At 31.9% G+C, this 23,883-nt stretch overlaps 2 pseudogenes; both read right to left on the bottom strand.

The window, feature by feature from the left end:
• Window positions 1-483: 483 nt before the first annotated feature.
• Window positions 484-16,416, bottom strand: LOC111316275 (AAA-ATPase At3g28580-like; annotated as a pseudogene).
• Window positions 16,417-20,574: 4,158 nt separating this feature from the next.
• Window positions 20,575-22,488, bottom strand: LOC149511822 (AAA-ATPase At3g28610 pseudogene; annotated as a pseudogene).
• Window positions 22,489-23,883: the final 1,395 nt, after the last annotated feature.

Here is a 23,883-nt window from a genome sequence, read left to right as displayed (position 1 = left end):
AGAAAATTGTAAGGTTTTATGAGATAGATAGCCCTTATTACTAGTGGAGATTAAAGTCCTTATGGGTGTGTATGTTTGAGTGGACTTCTCGATAATGAAATGGTCCACATAGGTATAGTGCATATGAGTGGACTAGAAAAGACTAAAAGAGTTCACATAGGTATGACAAATGGGTGCACAAGGGTATGTGTTTGTTTAGGTTGAGATACTCTATAAGACAAGAGAAAATTGATAATGTTTTATAAGTATTGATTGTTAAGTGAGGTTGATGATTTGACTATATGTTTGTAATTCTCTACAACTAATGGATTTTATTTTTTGTTTGTAAATGTAGGTCGGTTAGATCGAATCACGTTAAATTATTGTTTCCTGTTTTATTGATCAATTATTTAATTTTGCTTCCATTGACTTAATTTGATTAGAGGCTTTTTGCCCAACAAGAATGACACCATTTCTATATCACTTCATTGCCTGCAACACAATTCTCTTTTACTTCACTAGCTGATGTTTTCATCTTTGATAGTTTTAGTGGATCGTTTTTTTCTTCCTTGTTTTTATTGGATTGTTGCTTCTCTTTCTCTTCTCTTTTGGCCTACTAGCTTCTTGCTCTACCTTTTTTCCTAGTTCTTCCTCCTTTGCGGCCTTAAGAGCTTCAATTAGTCTATTCAAACACAATTTTTCATTCTCATCATCCAACCTCAGCATCAAATTCTCTGTAACATCAACAGGAGTCATCTTGGTTGTACCCAACAATGAGCTAATTTCTTCAAATAGTGGATGAAATTGAATCTTTAAGTAATTCTTTGCTAGCATCTTGAATGCTTTAAAGCAACAATAAGTCATTTCTATCTTCTTGTCCATTCTTTCTCTCCTTATAAAAGCTGGATCATGCTTTTTGAGATAATTAGTGGTGAAATTAACGAGTTTTTCACCCTCACATGATGACCAAAGTCCATCAATGAAATTCAAAACCTGATAAAGTAACCTTACTATCTGTTGTCTTCTTTTTTTCTTTTGCCATTTTAGTGATTAGACCCATCTCTTTATCATCTTTCTCATTCTTGGACTTCTCCTTTTTCTTCTTTTTCTCTCTTTGGCCAGTAAGAGAAAGAGAGCAGTCAATGTCCTCAATCAAATATAATTGATTTACTTGATGTCTCAATTAAAAGCCTTCTCAACTCTGTGTTATCTTTGACTACAGTAAGTTCAAGATCATAAACATCATACTTAAAAAAATTAGCTATAACAGCAATGATGGTTGATTTGCCATTGCCTGGAGGACCATAAAAAAGATATCCATGTTTCCAAGCCTTTCCAATCCTTGCTTAGTAATCTCTTCCCATGCTAAACTTAATGAGATCATTCATGATTTCCTTTTTCTTTTTTGCATCCGTTGCCAAAGTATCAAATGTAGCAGGATGCTCAAAACCTACTTGGCTTCATTTAGTTTGATTGATACTTTCAACTTTTCCTCAAAAATATTTTTAGAAAAACTTATCTTCAAGAAAAATTGATACTTTCAACTTTTTCTTTTTCAACTTTTTCTCAAAAATATTTTTTTTGAAATTTTATTTAAAGAAAATCGTTTAAAAAAATAAAATAAATAAAAATAAAAATAAAATAAAGAATACCAAATAATTCTAATCTAATAAATAATAATAATAATAAATAAATAAATAAATAAATAAATAAATAAAACCTTTGGAACAGCTCGACTCGATTAGGAAACGGCTCGGTTCAAGATAGAAATCATGGCTCGGATGATGCGGCTTGGTGGTTCAATTCGACTGAAAAGATCGACCGAGGCGCGGGTCAAACCTGGGTCAGAAGTGGGTTGGCACTATAGGTCGGGTCGTCCGAATGGGAACGCAAGGATCCTGGGGTTTTCTTAAGCATAAAATAACGTCATTTTTTGACATTATAAAAGGCTCTAACTTCTGTTTCTTTCGCAAACTACCTCATTTCCTTCTCTCTCTTCCTCTCAGCTTTCTCCTCCTTCTCTCTACCCGTGAATAACACCGATGGAATTCTCACCGAAAATTGGGTTTTTCTATTAAAAACTGGGTTTTTGGCCGAAATAATCATTGAAAAACTTGAATTTCGTCGAAAAATTTCGTTGGATTTTGAAAAATTTTTAAAAATTTTCCAGAAAAACTCTAAAAAAAAAAAAATCAAAAAATTTCCTAAACTGCCTCTAACACTGCTTTTGCCTCTAATTTCACCTCTCTGTGTTTTTTGCCATCTGTGTGTGCTTGGGTTTTGTTTCAACACTTATTTATAGGGATTGATTAGAAAAGTTTCTAATCAATCTTAATTCCCTCTGGGACTAGGATTCATTCTTTGAATCAAATCCAAATTCTTTCAACCCCTTGATTCACGGTAGAAAACTCCCTCTAGAACTGAAAATTATGTACATAAGATGATAATTAAAACAAAATGTAGAACAAATAAATAAAAAAAATAAATAAATATAAAAAATATACATTAATATATAAATAATAAAAAATAATATTAATGGATAACTAAATATATATATTATTAGATAAAAATATATATAAATAATAAAACTAAAAATAAAAATAAAATGGGCCATTTTTCCCAATTTGGACTAGGCCCAATTAATCCGGGCCTGGACCAAATTGGGTGTCTACAACTACCCCGCTTTGCACATTTTCTGTGAAACAAGAATTGTGCAAAGACGTAGACACCCATTCAAGACTCAACTGGATATTTTTTGCTTTTTTTTTTTGTTAAAATTTTGATCAAAACTCTTCTAAATAAAAGCTCAACGACTTTGAAAAATAAATAAAGCTCCTCTAAATAGAGGCTCAATGACTTTGAAAAAATAGATAAAGATCCTCTAAATAAAGGTTCAACGACTTTGGAAAGATAAACAAAGCTCCTCTAAACAGAGGCTCAACGACTTTGAAAAAATAAATAAAGCTCTTTTAAACAAAGGCACCATAACTTTGAAAGTAAATGCTCCTTGACAATTATGTCCAGAGTTAAAAATCATGTTTGAAGGAATTTCAGGAGATTATGCCCAAAGGTCTTACAAATCAATCCTGATATCGAGAGATATCCTATTTCAAGGATTAGAAATTTACCTGACAAACTTTTTCTCAAATTTGAAAATGTCTTCACATCTATCTTTTTTATTTGAGATTTTGGAATACCCTTGCTTCTTGAATTTATGCACTATATTTTCTTGAATGTATTGTATGCTATGCAATGCATGTGAAATTCAATGCATGCTATGCAAATATTGGCTAATTAATTCCTATTCAATTGTGGAACTCAAGTTTCTCAAGCTCTTTTCTTGGGCCTCGAACTCTTGATTTTTCAAAGACTAAGTCAGCGTAACTCTTAATCATCTTTTTATTTAATTCTAGTATCCTTTCTGCAGGTAATCTCTTTCTAAATTCAATGTCCTTATCAAGAACTGTACATCTCAAATTTATCTTATCACTCTTGACCTTTCCAATGTAATGTAGTAATATTTCATGTTATTATTTATTTATCAATCATTATTTCAATATCAAAAAGCAAAAATGTATTCACACATTTCTTCCATTACAAGGCATTAATGAGAAAAGAATAAGAATAATTAGGAAACAATCAACAAAAAAGGTACATAAAGAGTGAAGTAGAATGTCTTTTATTAGCAAAAATGTTGGCAAACTTTGGCCAAGAAAGAATTACAAAAATAGGCATAAGGAGACAATGCCCAAAAATGAACAATCAGACAATCATGATAACACATCTTAAGGTTTTTCTGAAAACCCAATCATCTGAAGCATTTAACAACTTAGAGCTCCTTCGAAGTTACTAGCCTTACGACTAATGAATTTTTAGATTTGATGCTATATTCTCCTTATCTAAGCGGCATTTTCAAGTTTTTAACTTAGATAAACCCCCTATGACTTAAACTGTCATTTTAAGGTTTTCGCCTTGAGTCCTCCTTTTTCATTCTTTTTTTTTTTTCTTTTTAAGCATAGTATTTCTTCACAACATCAGAATTTAAAGGATGGGATAAATCATTTTCATCCATCTCAGTCAGTATCAGTGCTCCACTCGAGAAAGTCCGTTTCACCACATATGGCCATTTCTAATTCGGAGTCCGTTTTCTTCTATTATCATGCTGGGTTTGGAGGATTCTTTTCAAGATCAACTCTCCTTCTCAAAAGTAATGGGATTGAACTTTTTTGTTATGAGCCTTTATCATTCTTCTTTGATATAGTTGACTATGGCATAATATAATCCATCTCTTTTCTTCTATAAAATTTAACTGTTCATAGCATTCTCGCATCCATTCAGCTTCTTTCAATTCAACTTCTTTTAGAAACTTCAAGGATGGGATCTCTACTTCTAATGGTAGTACAGCTTTCATCCTATAGCCAAAGAAAATGGGGTTATCCTATTAGAGGTGTGCACTGACGTACAATATGTATGCAGTGTAAATGACAATTTTTCATGTTAATCTTTATAAGTCTTGGTCATCTTCTCAAGAATTCTTTTTATGTTCTTGTTAGCTGTCTCAACTACCCCATTCATTTTCGGATGGTATGGCACCGAATTATGATGCTTGATCTTGTACTGGGCATATATTTTTTGTATCATTCTGTTATTTAGATTCTTGGTATTATCTGAAATGATTCTTTTTGAAAGTTCGTATCTGTAAATAATTTCTCTTTTTATGAATTTACAGATCATAAACTGTATCACACTCCCAAATGATGCTGTTTCCACCCATTTAGTGAAGTAGTCTATCATCACAAAAATAAACCTATGCCCATTAGAAGCTTTTAGGGTGATAGGACCAATAACATTTATGCCCCACATTGAGAATGGCCAAGGTGGTGCCAAAACATGTAAAACAAATGGTGAAGCATAGATCTTATCAGTATATATTTGATATTTATGGTATTTATGAGCATAATCAATACAATCATTCTTCATTGTCAACCAATAGTACCCTACTCTCATGATCTATCTTGTCATCATGTGTCCACTAACATGTGCCCCACATATTCCATCATGTACCTCTTCAATGATTTTTCTTGTTTCAGCCTTACTTACGCATTTCAGTAACACTTGATCACAGCTTCTTTTGTACAGAACATCTCTATCCAAGAAAAAGCTCATAGCTAATCTTCGGATGACTCTTTTATCATTTTTTATTGCTTGAACTGAGTATTATTGATCTTTAATATACTGTAAGATATCATAATACCAAGGCTTCCCATCATCTTCTTCTTCTACATTGGAGCAATGAACTGGCATATCCTTAACATCTAGCCTGATGGGCTGAATGTTAGTATTGTCATTAATTCGAATCATTACAGCCAGAGCAGCCAAGGCGTCGACAACCAAATTCTTCTCTCGAGGTAAATGGTCAAACTGGATATTTTCAAACTACTTTATCAACTCTAAAATATACTTATGATATGGAACGAGTTTTGAATCTCTCGTCATCCATTCTCCTTTTAATTAATATATAACTAGAGCTGAGTCTCCAAACATTTTTAATACTTTCACTCTTCTATCTATAGCAGCTTGTAAACTCATGACACATGCCTCATATTCAGCAATGTTATTTGTGCAATTAAAATTTAACCTTGCTATTACAGGATAGTATTATTTTTCTGAAGAGATTAGAATTGCCCCAATTTCATGTCCCAAGGCATTGGTAGCTCTATTAAAATATATTTTCCAATACTTTTCTTCATACTTTCTCTTCTCCAGTTGGAAAATAGTCATTAGATCTTCATCAAGAAATTCCAATCTCATTGGTTTATATTCTTCAGTAGCACGATCTGCAAGGAACTCCACTATAACATTCTCTTTTATTATCTTTTGGCTTACATATATAATATCATATTCTGAGAGCATTACTTGCCATTTAGCAATTCTTTCAGACAAAGAGGGCTTCTCAAAGATGTATTTAATTGGATCTAGTTTTGTTATGAGCCATGTGGTATGATAGAGCATATACTCTCTGAGTCTTTTGGCAGTCCATGCTAATGCACAACACATTTTCTCTAATGAGAAATACTTGGATTCATATTTTGTAAACTTTGTACTCAGATAGTAAATAGTTCTCTCTTTTCGATTATACTTATCTTGCTATCCAGCACACATCTCATTGAATTCTCACACAATGTCAAGTATAAAATTAAGGGTTTCCCTAGAACAAGTGGCACTAACACTAGAAGATTTGATAAGTATTGCTTAACTTTATCAAAAGCCACTTGGCATTCCTCATTCCATTCTCTAGGATTATTCTTAAGGAGAAGCTTAAATATGGGATCACATTTATAGGTAAATTGAGAGATGAACCGAGAAATGTAGTTCAATCTTCCCAGAAAACCTCGAACTTTCTTTGGTGTACTCGAAAGTGACAAATTTTGAATGGCCTGTATCTTGTTTGGATCGACTTCAATCCTTTTTTCACTAACCATAAAGCCTAGTAACTTCCCTGACTTTACCTCAAAGGTGCACTTGGCTGGGTTCAACTTAAGCTGAAACTTTTTCAATCTCTCAAATAACTTTTTAGGGTTGGTGATATGATCTTCATTTTCACAAGATTTTACATTCATATCATTCACATATACCTCAATCTCTTTGTGTATCATATCATGGAAGAGCATCACCATAGCCCTTTGGTATGTTGCCCCAACATTTTTTAACTCAAAAGACATGACTTTGTAACAAAAAGTTCCCCACATAGTCACGAAAGTAGTTTTTTCCATATCATTTGCAACTATTTTTATCAGATTATACCCTGAGAACCCATCCATAAAGGAGAAAATTGAATGCCTAGCTGTGTTATCTACCAGTGTGTCAATGTGAGGTAAAGAAAAGTTATCCTTTGGGCTAGCCCTATTCAAATCATGATAGTTTACACATATTTATACCTTTTTATCTTTCTTAAAAATTGGTACTATATTAGTTACTCACTCTGGATGCTTAGTCACTTATAGAAAACCTGCATCAAACTGTTTCTTCACCTCTTCTTTGATCTTTAGTAGCATTTTAGGCTTCATTCACCTCAGTTTCTATTATACTGGCTTACATTCTGGCTTTAGGGGCAATCTGTGCTCTACTATCTCTATGCTCAGCCCTGGTATATCCTGATAAGATCAAGCAAATACATCTATGAATTTTTAAAGTAGATTTGCCAAATGTTACCTATCTCCTGATGAAAGTGAAGTGCCAATTCTGACACCTTTCTTATTCTCTTTATCTCTTAGATTCACTAAGTCAATTATCTCCTAATGAGGCTCAATTGGCTTATTTTTTTGTTCAATCAATCTCATTAGGTCTAGAGGCATAACATATTCCTTAGAATTCTCTTTATTGTCAAGTTCATCAGTGTTAATTGAATTCTCAAAACTAACCTTTTGATTGTTATCATAATTATCTTCATGTTTATTTAAGGACCTGAAATTGAATGAAATAGGATATGTTGGCCAGATGTGCTTGAAAAAATGGAAAAATGATAATAATGAAGGCACAAGAAAAAATGAATGAAAATGTCTTAATTTTTATTAAAATAATAAAAGATAAATGGCCCAAACAAGAAAAATCATTCCAATGCCTTAGGTAACAGCTATTGGGAGGTATAATTACATTGGATTGATCTCAAGACTAAAAGGTATTTTAATGATACTTCAATTATTCAGCTTGTGATCTGACGGACAAGGGTGAACCCACCCTTTTTGTTTAAACATCATTTCATCTTTAATGGCATAGATGGTTAACTGGATGAATCCCTTTTCCATACTTTGCTCATAATTTTCTTCTGCATTTGGGTACATGAATCCTCTAGACCTGAAAGTCTCATACAAGTGTGGGATGATCATTAATCTTGCTATTTTACCTGTTGGTTTTCTCCTGATCTCTCATTCTACTGCTTCATAAGCTAGGCCAAGCCTTTCACTATTGTTTACCACGTCGGGGGCTCTCTTATTCCTCGTAAGTTCTTGCCCAACCCTAATCCTGGATACCAACCCTTATTGATGATTTAGCTCATCACTATCCTTGAAAAAGATTGATTTTTAAGTCTTTCACCTACAAAATTAACTAGTTCAAAAGATCAATAGGAACACTTCTTCATTTTTTTGATAGCTTCCACATATGGGGCATTCAAAAGTTAGGTCACTAGTATGTTTTTCTCCCTAAACACTATCACTGACTGGCCTTCCATATTGAACTTAATTTTTTAGTGAATAGTAGAAAGAACAACTCCTGCTATATGAATCTATGGCCTTCCTAGTAGATAGCTATAAGACGGAGAGATATCCAGTACTTGAAATTTTACATTAAAAGTGCACGACCCAATTTATAAGGGCATCTCGATATCTTTCAGAACTTCTCTTCTAGTCTCATCAAAAGCTCATACTATCATTTGAATATCTTTCACATGAGAGTAATCGATAGGTAACCTTGCCATAGTTGACATAGGTATGACATTGATAGCGAAGCCATTATAAATAAAAACTTTAGCCATGATATAGCTCTTGAATTGGACTCTGATATGCGAGCTTTGGTACTTCCTCTTCCCTGTGAGGGAATCTCATCACCATTGAATGAAATATAGTTTGGCATAACTAAATTTCTAGCCAGGTGGTTCACATATTTAACAAATACATTATGTGCCATATATGCTTGGTTTAATACTTTCAACAGGGCATTTCAATGTGATTCTGAATTCAATAGTAGTGATAATAATGAGATTTGTGCTGACATTTTGTTCAACTATTCAACAATTGAATATTCACTATGTTTTACCAATTTTAAGAATACACACGCCTTTTTTTCTGACACCGACTTCGAATAATCCTTTTTAAGTTCCATTTCAGGGTTATTTCGTTCTTCTTTTACCTTAGCTTTCTTTCTTTTAGCCTTTTTTAATATTTTTGAAGTGTAGTATCTTCTACTTCGAGTAATACCCCCTACACCAGTTATATTGGAGGCGTCAGTCTTAGAGACATTCTCTTTTTGCCTTTGAACCATTATATCATAACCATATTTCCAAGGTATAGCTTTATCCTCTTTATATAGGAAGGGAGTCAAAACTTTAAAAGTTACCAGTCAAAGAATGAGTTTATCTAGGACTAACTTTGGCTTGTTCCCACAATGAATTGTCACCAATTTTGGAAATAATTTTGCATGCTTGTCAATCATGGATACTTCAATATCTTTTGAAACTTCTTCCTTTTCATAGACTTTCAATTGGCATGAATCCAAAAGCTTTTGTACCTCTTGGAAAAATTGCTCACAAGTTTCGATAGGGTGACCAGCTGCCTTATTATGATATTTACAACTAGTGCCTGCTATATACATTCCATGATAACTATGTGGACTTACTGGTTGTATCATGTCAGCTTTCCACAAAACATCAAGTAGCTGACTGAAAGGTATTTTAATATTTGTCACTTTTTTTCAGATAGCACTTTTGTTTATTACTCAGAGCATTCACATTGCGATTAGGCAAAGGATTGCCACTAATATTTGGTGTAGTTACCCCTCTTGTATCAAAACTAATCATTCCATCCTTGATCAGTCGTTGCACTTTGTGTTTCAAAGTAATACAATTTTCAGTGGAGTAACTAGTAATCCTATAGTGATAGTCATAATGGGCTGTGGGATCATACCACTTAGGGTAAGGTTGCTTGAGTAGCTCTAATTTATTAAGAGCAATCAAATGACTGTTGTAAAGCTCACGATATAACTCTGTATAGGTAATAGGGATTTGATTAAATACAAGCTTTTCATGAGTGGTTCATTGCTCCCGATAACCTTTCATTGGGTTGGTTAGACAGGTTTGAGGTCTTGAAGTAGGTTGAGTGCTAGGACCATATGTGGTATTCTGAGGCCTAAGAAGAGGTTGATATATTTGAGGATAAGATGACTGCGCGAATGGTTGGTATGGGTAAGGGAAAGTGTTATTTACAGCAGGATAATATGGAATGTATCCTTGTGGTGAGTAGGGTTGATAACTCTCGAATTACTATCTATCAAAGCTCACAACCTGAGCTTCAGTCTCTTTTTTCTCTAGGGCTCTTTTATTGGATGTTTCACCTTCTTCTAACTTGCTTTTCTTGATGGTACTCTCAATAATTTCTCCTAAAATCACCATGTCAATAAAATTTTTGGTTGCATTCCCTATCATTTTTTCATAATAGAGAGATTTTAAAGTGTTAACAAACAGCACTATAGTCTCTTTCTTAGTCAGAAAAGGTTACACTTGAGAAGCTACATCTCTCCATCTCTGGGTGTATTCTTTAAAAGATTCATTTGTCTTTTTCTCTAGGTTTTGTAAAGATAAACGATCAGGAATCAAATCCATAATATGTCGATATTGACTAATGAAATCATGGGCCATATCACTTCAAGAATGAATACGAGTTCTATCCAGCTGGACATAACACCTAACAACAAAGCCTATAAGGCTATCTTAAAAGACATGCATTAATAGTTTTTTTATTATGGGCATGGGCTGCCATCTTCTGACAATACATAGTAATGTGAGTCTTTGGATACTTTATACCATCATATTTCTCAAACTTTGGCACTTTGAACTTTGGTGGAATGACTACATCCAAGACTAAGCACAGCCCAGCAGCATCAATAGAACCATAAAATCCAATCCCTTTTACAGCCTATAATCTTTGTTCAAGCATACTAATCTTTGAATTTTCCTGAGATTCCACCACCTTTGCTTTTTTTTCTCTTTCTCTTTTAAGTCATCTAGATCAGGAACTTGAATCGGTTTTACTATTTTTGCAATAAAGACAGGATTTACATAGCTACGGTAATACCCTGGATTCGACACTGATGGTATTTCGAGGTATACAAGATATGTGAACTGTTGTAGCGGAATATCCTGTGTGGGCTGGGCTTGTTGTTGATCAAAACCTGAATGATATAAAGGGTCGACCACTTTTTGTGATAGGGGGCCTTGTTGGCTTATATTTTCTTCTATTCTTTTTCCCTTGTTCAGCTTATTGAGAGCATCTAAAATCTTGTTCAACTCATTCTCAATCTTTTCCTATGTTTTTTCAGCTTTCAAATCTGTGAGAGTTTTTTTGCTTCATTTGTCTAGCTCTGGCTCTTGTGTTATACCTGTGGGTAGAGTCCTTACTGGATGGAGCTATCCTTGAACCTTGAATACCATATTTTTAGGATTAACAAATTTATATGATTATATCATGGTTACTTTATTAAGTGTAATGAATGAGAATGTAATGAATGAAAATGCATGTATGTAAAGAACACTTGTCTTAAGATGGTGCTTAACTAAAAGATTTCATTTATTCCAAAAAACTTTTATTTACATTGAGTTTATATAACCATAAAATCATTTGATCTACTCATACTGGGCCTTGACTTCCTCAATAAAGTTTAAGAGACATTGTCCATATTCTCCTACTGGGCCACCACTTGTTTTAATGCCTCTGCCTTTTCTACCATCTCTCTTATCTTGCATACCCCTTTACAAATTTGGGTCATTAGGTGCTCAACGTACTTCTATCTTCCTAAGTTCTCTCTTTTATCACATCAGACTTAGTATGATAACTCTCTATGCTTTCTAACCAATGTAGCAATATGGTTTTATTGTTCATTTAACTTTATCTTAACCTGCTTAAGTAGCTATTCAACATGTTATTCTCTGTCTATACTTAGGTACTTTGTTCTTTTAATTCAGCATATTCTTGTTTCAATCTTGCATTCTCTTCAGTCAGCTCAACAATTATTATCTCTTTGGCTTGTACCCTCACATACAACCTCTTATGTTTATGGTGTAACTCTGATAAGTCTTGGACAGCTGTGTCACGTTTCCTAGCAATCTTGCAAACTTTGAGTTCATGCTTTTCGGCTCTTTATTTCATTTATCCTTCTCTTCTCAAAGTTTTTGAACTCTTGCTTTAACTTATCTTTTTCGGATTTAAATTCCTTTGTTGCAAGCTTCAATTCTGATGGTATTTCTTCAAGCTTTTCTCTTATTGGTGGTTGAGAGCTTTCATAAGTGAATACCATTTTCTATCTTCATTTTGCTCTCCAAACCAAGTATCCAAAGGTGAATTTATCAGTGAATGATCCATGACTCACTTTTCGAGGGTTTTTTCATGCTTTAATCATCTCATTTATCCTCTGAAATGCTTTTGACTCACTGTAAGAGAAATCTAACTGATGAAGCCCATGCGTCATAGGAATAAACTGTTCTACCCCAAACTACCTTCTCACTAGAAGTGGTGTATAACTTGTTGCTCTATATAAACTCAAAAGTAAGACTACAGTATTATCTCCATATTAATACAGCATAAGTTCACGATTCATCTACGGGACCAACCATCTTACTTCAACACTGGTTAATTTTTGTAGAAAAGCTATCGACATCTTTTTAGACTTTTGTTCTGACCACCCACTTTCACAGAATTCCTTGATTGGAGCTCGATTACGGACATAAAGCTTAGAGAAAACATATTTTTTCCATTCGATGTGATTTTTCATCCATAAGTATAATAATTGTATTCAGCCAATAAAACGCCTTTCATTTTGACGACAGTAACTCAAAGATCTAATAGTCTCTGCTAATATTACCGTTGAAGGGTTATAACCATTGATCACATTCTCGAAGAAGTCAACCATCGCTATTTCAATATAACCTAAAACCTTTGAAAATATCACTATTCCGTATATAGCTAAGACAAATACATCTAACCCCCGTTCTTCGTTGGCATGTTGCACTAGAAACTCATGAAAGAACTTCAAAGATAGGCAAACCTGTTCTTGTTTCTTCTTTGTATGAGAATCCATGACTTCTTTGTCTATCCCCATGAGTCGAGCTAAATCCTTACGAAATCTTGACTTGTGTTTTTTGACATATATCTTATCAGGAGCCTTGAGGTGTAAACCCAACAAAATCGAATATTCTTCGATGGTTGGTGTCATATCAACTTCATTGAAGAGGAAACACTTGTATGCAGGATCCTAGAATTACACTACAACTCTAATTAGTTGATCATTGACAACTATTGCAAGAAGGTGTGCTACATGCCCATGTCTCTAGAAAAACTTCTCTTGTCTAGCTGGGCTCATCTTTTTCCATATATCAACCAATTCTTTTAGATTATTTTATTTGAGAAGGATAGATGTTTCTTGAGACAAGATAGAATCATAGTCGATTGGTAAACAATACCCCATCTTTAGTTGCATCTTTTCTAACTGGATTTTTACTTCATTGGGTAGCTCATAAGGAGCTAATACAGATGAGGAGCAAACTAATCGTTCTGTGGAGTCCATAAAAAACTTTTGTTGAAGATCATCTTTCAAGCAAATGTTCTTTATGCAACTTTATGATATGAGCATGAACCAATGCAAAAGAAGGAGAGAAAATGTTAGTATGCCAAAAAAAAAAGAATAAATAAATAACTAAGTAAATTAAAACATCACACAAAATAAGAGAAATGAACCTTATGCTTTTGGTCAATTCTAAAAGGGAAGGATGATGGCTCTATCTATAGGTTAGGCACTCTTAAGGTTCACTATATGTGGTTTGAGGTTAAAGTCTAAAGGTTCCCAAATTGCTCCTTACATCATTGTCCATCACAGACTAGTAAGGCACCATAATCCTCACCCATTATAGGCTACAAGCGAAAAAAGGTTCAATTTGAGTGGGAGTATTTCACTAGCCACTATAGAGGCATTAAACTTCACGAAAGCAATAGGTACTTTACTCCCTCCTAGAGGGATGGAGTTCGAGTATAAAGCTCATGTTATGTATATGCATATGAATGACATAATTAATAAAGTAAATAAACATGAATGAATAAAAAAATCTATACAAAAAGGTTCAATTTTATTAGGCTTTTGGATAACACAAATTTATATACTGGCCTGACTCTTAGACGTCTCCAGGGGAGTCACCAAACTGTTATAACGTTTAGATCCGGGGATCCATCACTAGACATTAATTTGAGGAGTCGCCACTAATCTTTTTATTTATGTGTGATTGGTCACCTAAGGAATCCATCTTTTTAAGGAACACCTAAGCCTAAGGGTCGCTAAAAGAATAGGTTCAAGTCTACTAACCAGAATAGGGTTTGGAAGTAGGGTTACGTGTGAGAAAGATTGTAGCACCCTCACAACGTCCATCAAAAGATGGTACCAACTTAATTTTGTGTTATCCAATAAGCCTTAAAAATTTACCAAGTAATTAATTATTAGAAATTATTCTCAATTGACTTTAATACTTTTAGCAAAAAATTGAAAAAATTCTCTCACCTCAAGAGTATGCAAGGAAACTACTATTTCACTTGCAGAGGCTCTATCATCGGATTATTTAACATTAAAAAAAATTCAAAAAGGAAAAGAAATAAAATGGAAAAAAAAGAATAATGATTCAGCTTTAGATATAAATCCTTTTCTCTTCAAAAACTCATTGCTTTTGTACAAAAAAAATTGATACTTTCAACTTTTCCTTAAAATATTTTTTTCTTTTTAGAAAAATTGGTACTTTCAACTTTTTCCCAAAATATTTTTCTGAAACTTTAATTTTGAGAAAAATTGATATTTTCAACTTTTTCTCAAAAACATTTTTTTAGAAAATTATTTTTAAAGAAAATTGATACTTTCAACTTTTTCTCAAAAATATTTTTTAGAAAACTTATTTTCAAGGAAAATTGATACTTTCAACTTTTTCTAAAAAATATTTTTTAAAAAAACTTATTTTAAGAAAAATTGATACTTTCAACTTTTCCTCAAAAATATTTTTTTAGAATTTTATTTAAACAAAATCATTTAAAAAAATAAAATAAAATAAAATAAGGAATATCAAATAATTCTAATCTAATCAATAAATAATAATAATAATAATAATAAATAAGAAAAAAAAATCTTTGGAACGGCTCAGCTCGACTGAAAACGGCTCGACTCAAGATAGAAATTACGGCTCGAATGACGCGCCTTGGTGGCTCGACTCGACTGAAAAGGTCGATTGAGGCACGGGTCGAACCTGAGTCAAAAGCGGGTTAATGCTACGAGTCGGGTCACCCGAATGGGAACGCGCGGATCTTAGTGTTTTCTTAAGCATAAAACGATATCATTTTTTGGCACTATAAAAGGCTCCAACTTCTGTTTCTTCCATAGACTACCTCACTTCCTTCTCTCTCTCTTTCCTTCAGCTTTCTCATCCTTTTCTCTACCCGTGAAAAACACCGGTGGAATTCTCACCAAAAACTGGGTTTTTCCATCGAAAACTGGGTTTTTGGTCGGAATAATCACTGAAAAACTTGAATTTCGCTGAAAATTTTCACCGGATTCTATAAAATTTCTAAAATTTTTCAGAAAAACTCTCCAAAAAAATTCAAAAAATTTCCTAAAAGCTCTAAACTGCCTCTAACACTACTTTTGCCTCTGATTTCACCTCTCTATGTTTTCTGTCGTCTGTGTGTGCTTGGGTTCTATTTCAGAAGAGTTTCTAATCAATCCCAATTCCCTCTGGAGCTAGGATTCATTCTTTGAATCCAATCCAAATTCTTTCAACCCCTTGATTCATGGCAGAAAACTTCCTCTAGAACTGAAAATTATGTATATAAGATGATAATTAAAATAAAATTCAGAACAGATAAATCAAAATAATAATAATAATAATAGATAAATATAAAAAATATATACATTAATAGATAAATAATAAAAAATAATATTAATGGATAACTAAATATATATTATTAGATAATATATATATATATAAATAACAAAAATAAAAATAATAAAACTAAAAATAAAATAGGTCATTTTGCCTCATTTAGACCAGGCCCAATTGATCCGGGCCTGGACCAAATTGGGTATCTACAGTATATATCCGTTCTAGTCCTGGCTAGGATTGTTAGAGTAGAGCTTTCGCAAGCAGTTATTTCTCCCAATTGCTTGTCCTTTCGTTTAGTAGACGATAAAGATAAGAGTCAACAATGATTTCTTTGTGCCTGTTGTGGAATGTGAGCTTATAATACCTCTTCTCATCAAATACAGGAAAAACAAAGAATAGCATTGATCTTGGAGCAATTCTGTTTAAAGTCCACCAAACTTTCACCCCTTGAAACTCATCAGCAATTTCCTCATTACAATTCATGCTAAGGACTAGAGACTGGCTATCTTTTATAGCATCGGCCTTAAGCCTCTCAGCAGACGCAGTGGACTTGCCACTGAGATAGTTTTGAATTGTTGTGAATGCTTCACTTCGCTTCATATTTTTAAAGTAAAATTGCAATTATAAGTAATTGAGTATAATTCTTTTGTTATTTGGATTTAAGATGATTTGAATTCAATTTTTTAAACAAAGATAAGCATGTACCAATTATAGAGTTAAATTTTCTCATGTGTATAAGTGAATAAAAAACTATACTATGGATAGAAGTAAATGAAAAAACTTACTCAACCAAATAAATCACTGATTTTAAGTCTAAAACACTACTCAAATAATAAAAAGGCCAAAATTCAAAAATGATTAAAATTCTAAAACACACAATTAAATAAATATTTATCAAATGAATTTTGTTAATTAATATTTTAAGTCACTTTTAAGTTTAGTTAAATTATAATTTATAATAATATTTTTATATTAAATGTAATACTAATAATTAATTTGATGAATTTCAATGCTTTTAAACAAATATTAACTAATACGATAATCTTAAAAATTTTGATACAACACTAAACACTCTTTAACTAATATAATGAAGAAAATGAAGAAGTATATAATGTTTGTCCTAATAAAAGAGTTTCATATTAAATCTTAAAAAAAAAAAATTGAAGTCAATACATTTGCATATTCTTCATTAAAACATCATATAGCACTCACTTTGTATGGAGAAGATAAAGATATGCATAACTAGTAAATTTTTCATCTTTTTTTTTTTTTTTTTCATGTAGGATAATCTTCTACTGATGCTTCATTGGTTAAATGTAATTGTATGCTCTACCAATTAAAAACTTAAATTTTCTTTTTTAAAATTTAAAATGAAATAAAATAAATTCCTAACCTAGGTACTTGTCATCTTTTCTTAAAGAAATTCCAATTCTCCAAACAATAAACTTATTATATAGCACATATACAATTTATAATGACTTTATTTTCAGTATTAAAATACAAATTTTCATAAATGAATATAATTTTAGCATAAACACATTAAAAGATGGTTCCAATAAATTTTGTCACACATTGAAAGAATTCACAAAAAATAATTAATCTTATTTTATTTGATAATTCTCTACTAAAAATAATTCACGTTTAATCATTCAACCACTTAGATGAAAAAAAATAAGCAATTTAACACAATTGAGAAAAATGAAATCATCTTAAGATAGAAAAAATCAATATGAATGATTCTTATAACAATTTGGTTCTAAGTTGTTGGTAACTTCATCACCTCCTCAATCATCTAATTCTATGGATAAAAATCTAATTGAAGTATTCAAAGTGTTTAATGAATAATATAATACTAATTGTTGGTGATGGATGTGCAATTCAATTGCATTTGATCTTATATTAGTTTTTGTTTATGGAAATAACAATTATCAAATTCTAAAAATATATATAAAAAGGAAACTAATTATAGAAGTCAGGTTAAATTATAAAAGTGATATATATTAAGGAATTATTTCAAGAAAGTAAAAAGATTTAATTATGTTATCAATGATAAAATAATTAACCTATAAAACATACAAACAATAAAATTATTAACATACATATATAATTAGCAAATAAATTAAAACAAAAAATTGAAAGGCAAAAAATAGAAAAAAATAAATATACTTCAATGATTAAATTATAATTATTTTTAATAAATTTATTGATCAACATAAACTACATGTGTAATTAATTTCTTAACGATAAAGAAATAAATTTCATATAAATATCTTACTCTTATGTACATAATAAGTTTTGTTCTTGTTTCATTTGTATTTTTATTTGATATAAAAATTGTATTTTGTGTCTTAAATGGGTCTAATTATAAAAGCGAAGTCCAATACGAAAATTCATTTAAATTAAAATTTATAGAAAAAATTTAATAATGGTATTTTAATCAATTACTTTTAACATTTTTTGGAATTAAAAATTTATATTAAAGGTATTTTAGTAAATCATTTAAACATTTTTTTAGTCTAATTATAAAAAGAAGTCTAATAATAAAAAAAAAATTCATTTATAAAATTTATAAAAAAATTAATACGACTATTTTAGTTAATCATTTTTAACACTTTTAGAATTAAAATTTTAAGTAATTTAATTTTATATAATATATTTTTAATTTTAGTTGAATTAAACTAAATATAAAAATAAATTAATGAAAGCTATAATTTATGAATAAATTTGTTGATTTAAAAATTAACAAATTTTGTCAAACATAGAATAATTTTTGAAAGAACAACGAATGCAAAATTAGAAATGGAAACTAGCTTTGCATACTCGTGAAGAACATCAGGGAAAACTATGACCAGAAAGAAATAGGGCAAAAAAATTTTCTTGTCACAAGGTGACGGAACTTTATGTTGGGCCAAAAGCCTTCGTTTAACTAAACAATCCAACGAGTAAAAGCGAAATCAAAACATAAAACATTCCAGATAATAATTTAATATAGTTTGACATTCAATTTGTCTATCTTTACAGATGATAGAAAAAATTCATTAGTTGTAAAATATTATAAATATATCAAATTAATCAACACTCAATCCTAAACAATATTTATGGACTTTTTCATCCTATGAAGTATTCGTAATCTAAACAAACAAATATACCTATATGAACCTTCTTATTCTCTTTTAATCCACTTAAACTTGCATGCCTATGTTAGATATGCTCAACTCTACACGTAATAGAAGTCTCCTAATCATTTTTTCTCGTGTGTCTTCAAACTTTATATACAATCTAATATCTCAAACTTTAAACTTGAACTTTTTTCTTGAATCGAGCTTTTCCAAGCTTACTTCTTTCCACATCTCAAACCTTTGTTTAGATACCAGTTGTCAGGTATCCCATCCACATTTGCTTCAAACATGGCTTTGATACCAGTTGTCGAGCCAAGAGCCCTGATTCAATTAGCAAATCGAGCAAGCGAAAGTGAAATCAAAATATAAAACATCCACACAAGAGAATAATTTAACATTGTTCGATACTCAACTTACCTACCTTCACGAACGACAGAAAAGATTAACTAGTTATAGAAAATTATAAATACATGAAATCAATCAAAACATACTCTCAAAATTACACATGTACCTTCTTATTCTCTTATAATCCTATGAAGTATTTTCAATCCATGTGAACTATTTCATTCTTCTCTAGTCGATATATCAAGTACAAGACATAATTTTTTTAGATTTTGCTAAACCCAATTTTGACAAAAATTTTAAATTGTATCGATATTATATCATTTTTATTATATTTTTAAAATTGTCAAATATAATGAGAACTTGTAGCAATTACTATTAATACATCTTTCTACCTCCTAAACTACTCCAAATATAGCAATATCAAAGAGTTGCTTTAACTTAGATAAAAATAGCCTCTAGGGTTAGGAAGTTTGTCAAACATATAATGAGAAAGAAAAAGGAGATGAATGATCCATACTTGATTTGAAATCTTGATATTTGTATTTATGAGTGGAGAGTAAAGGTATTTCAAAGACTGATTAATGGCTAAGTATGGCAATGAGTCGAGTTAAAAATGAGTTTTTACTCGACTTTGATCCAACGTGACATCAAAATATTATTATTTTTTATTCGATCCATAAATTCATAAATCGTAACCAATTTAATTCGAAATTAATTTAATAATTTTAATTTAGTATAATATTTATAAATAATTTTTTAAATATAAATTATATATTAATTATATATAAATTAATATTAAATAATATTTTATTAATATAATACATATAAATATAAAAATTAAATAAATAATAAAAAATATTTTTTATATATCTTGGTTGGGGTAGTATAACCTAACTCACTTTGACTCAAACCCAATTTTAAAGAAAACCGATCTACCTTCGACCTTACCTCCGATTTAAAATATATATAACATTATCGAATCAAAATAAATCAAAAACTGTCCAATATGAATTATTTTATTATTTCTATTAATTATCATATCAACGCAAGGAAATTGTGTTTGGGAGAGGGTTGTTTTGGTGGCAAAGGAAGCAAGTGAGAAAAATGTTTTTATTTAGTATTTCACATGTGTTCAACAATGCTGAAAGCCCCATTTAGCATGGAAGAAGCTTACCACACAAATAAAATTAATTCCCTTTTTTTTCTTTTGTTTAGGAGAATGAGAAAACAAGACCATTAGATTTTTTTTTTATTTAATTCAATTAGTTTATCTAATCATTTTTAAGATGATGTCCGATAGATATGATATTCAAATTTCAGCACTTTCAATTTTTTTTTTCATGCTACCACCTTTTTTTGTAAAAAATAAAATAAAATGATAAGCATGTCCTTAAGGCAAAGAGTAACAATGGGAAAGGCAAGGTAACTATATCCTAAAAAGTTTAATGGTAAAAATGCAAATCAGACCATCTGTTTTTGGAGACAACTGTAATTCTATCACTAAAGCTTTTGGAATCATATTCAGCCTGCCTTTTCTCTGGCACAAATCTGTTTGCGAAATGACAAAAATATCAACATAATGGAAAAGGTAATCTTTTTTTTTTACTTGATATATAGCTTGCATATGTTCAGAGTCAATTTTAAGCCTAGCCAGAATGAAATGTGCAAAAACACTAAACATGAGAAGCTGAAATTAACTAAATTGTTAATCTGATTGGAGTCATCAATTAAGCCTAGAACGGCCATCTTTTCTTAATCAAACTAGTATAAAATTTCTTGGTTCTTCCTTCTTTCTTGACCTTGAGTGCCTTTTCTTTATCAGCTTTCAACTTTTTATTTTCTTTGGCAACCTCAAGAGCTTGAATCAGGCTCTCTAAACAAGAATCTGGATCTTTCTTCTCACGCTTTGGCATCAAGTTCTCTGGAACATCAGCTGGAGTCATGTCTGTTTCCTTCAACAAAATGCCAATGTTTTCAAACAAGTCATGTGAATCAAGATCCAAGTAATTCTTGGCTAGTGTCTTGAATGCTTCAAAACTGCAATATGATAGCTCAATGTGCAAATCCATTCGCCCTCGGCGAATTAGAGCTGGATCAAGCTTGTTTACATGATTAGTAGTGAACATTAAGATCCTGCCAGTTCCACAAGCTGACCAAGTACCATCAATAAAATTCAATAGTCCAGAAAGTGTAACTTTACTGGTCTTTTCATTTTCAGATTCCTTCTCTCTTTTACAATTCAGATCATGCCCCAAATTTTCACTGCTTTTTGCTCTTTCCTTGTTTCTCTGACCAGTTACATCCAGGGAGCAATCTATATCCTCAATCACAATTATAGACTTACTTGATGTTTCAGTCAATAGCTTCCTGAGCTCAGTGTTATTTTTAACTGTTGTCAACTCAAGATCATAGATATCATAATTCAAAAGATTAGCCACGGCAGCAATCATGGTGGACTTACCGGTTCCAGGTGGATCATAGAGGAGATGCCATCGTTTCCAAGGCTTTCCAAGCTTGGTATAATAATCTTTTCCTTTACTAAATGTCACCAGGTCATTGATGATTTCTTCCTTCTTCTTAGGATCCATTGCTAATGTCTGAAATGTTGCTGGGTTCTCAAAAGCTATGTCACTCCACAAGTTCTTCTTGTAAGAACTCCAGTTCTCACTAGGATTGTTGGTGTAAAGCCTTCTCAGCTTATTCCTGGCCTCGATCGCCTTGCCTTCTTCCAGAACATAATCCAGGTATGGCCCTGTGATCAAATCACGGTGGCGTCTATGGAAGATGGGCTGGTAATACTTGTCCTCGGAACTAGTATAAGTGGAAGGGCCTGAAACCCACCAGACCTTGACCCCATCAAATTCATCCGAGACTGTCATCTCTTGTCAGGACAAGAGCCTTACTATTTCTGATCAGGCTACCTTTGAGCTGTGAAGCTTCGGTGGTTGATCTGGCCCCAACATATGTTTCAATGGCAGTGTAACCTTGGTTGCTCCAGTAACCAGAGTATTCAGGAAATGTGATCGTGATATATGGTGAGAAAAAACTAACCAACTTATCACAAAACTTTTGGACAAAAGAAAACTGCTGAAGGGTGGCTAAAACAAACTGTTCAAGAGTGACTCGAAGTTGGAGAGGGAAAAACTGTTGTAATGTAGCTAACGCAAACATCAAACCAGCAATGGTTGATCCTATTTGAGCCCATGACTCTCCAATTACCATCTTTCTTTTCTCCTTCCAGGGAAAATTTGGGGTATGAAACACTATACTCTTTGGCTAAGGTGTATTATACACTTGAAAATAAATAAATAAATATATATTTATAAACAAGGAAAATCCACAGATCAGCTTACTGCTATTCTGGCCTTTTTTAAAAGCTACCAAATTCTGTCTTTTATGCAGAAATTCGGCTGGTTTAGCTTTTGAAATTATTTCTTTAAGTTCTCATTGCTTTGAAAAGCAGTGACCTCTACCCCACAGCTGCAGGACCTTTTATATTTGTTAAATGTATGTAACCTTCACCATTCACACATGAAGCTACTTCTCTGTATTCAATAAGGAAAAAGATGCCTGCTATGAGCTTTGGGACGGACAGAAAACAATTTCATGGGATAGCTGTGTCCATTTTAATCAGATTCTGTCCATTTTAATCAGATTCTGTGCACTATAGATTCTGTGTCGTTTACTCACACCCCTTACTGTGTTTCACCACTAGGTAAACTTCTAATGTATGCTAATAAATCTCAGCTGATATGTTGATATCATGCTTTGGCCCTGTGTTTCATCACTATGTAAACTGCTGAGGGCAGCAATAAACAAAGTTTAGTTCTTGTAGCAGAAAACAATAAAAGGGTAATACTTGTACTTCATAATCATCATCATAATACAAAATTATTGCATAAAAGTAAGAAATGGACTTGACATTTTTGGTTTATGGAGTCATCAGTAAAATTCCTTTAAGGAACATGAAGGGTCATTTGAACTAGATCAAGTTGCCTTAAACATATTATTTTATTGAAGGTTGCCTCAACTTCTTTTTCTACTTCCTTAGAAAACTAGTATCTTTCGGTGCCTTCTGACTAGATAAGATAATAAACGGATGCAGCACTTAGCTTTCAAAGGCATCAGTTATCCCAAGGAACTAAATATTTTAGCATAAAGGAAACAAAAAGGGAAATAATAGAAAATTACAGAAACTAAAATAATGTAGTCATGTTTTTAAACGTAGCATGAAGGTGATTAGGGAGGTTAAATATGTTGATTACAACTAACATCGACCAACACAGCACCGAAAGCTGGCAAATATATGTGAAACTTGATGATTTTATAAACTAAAATATGTATTGTCTTCATCTGTTGGCTACTTAAAAAAAAAATCCGTTGTATTGCTTTCTGAATACTTTAATCAAAGCAAGATTCCAGAAATTTTGTTTTCTTGCACAAGCATGATTAAGAATTGGCTTTGCATTTTGATTAGGCCCTTAGAAAGAAGGAAGAGTCATTACAATTATCTGAAGTGAATGGTAAGCTTTTAAGGCACTCTTACAGAACAACATTGATGAAACCTAATTGGTTTTTTTAGCAATGGCACCACTTCCGCTGTATAACAAATTGACAATATGTCTATACCTGGTGCCTCAAAGTTGCATAAACTCTAGACTTGAAAGAACTAGAAATTGGATCTGAAAGGAATTTATGCTGATTCAAAAAGAGCTCAGAATTTGGGATTAAACAAAGTTGAAACCGAAACTAATTCTGAAACTT

Source organism: Durio zibethinus, chromosome 24 (assembly GCF_047325235.1).
Source record: "Durio zibethinus cultivar Kanyao isolate XHJ-2024 chromosome 24, ASM4732523v1, whole genome shotgun sequence".
NCBI lineage: Eukaryota > Viridiplantae > Streptophyta > Magnoliopsida > Malvales > Malvaceae > Durio > Durio zibethinus.
Note: the sequence above shows the minus strand (reverse complement) of the source record. Positions and strands in the feature narration are given on the sequence as shown.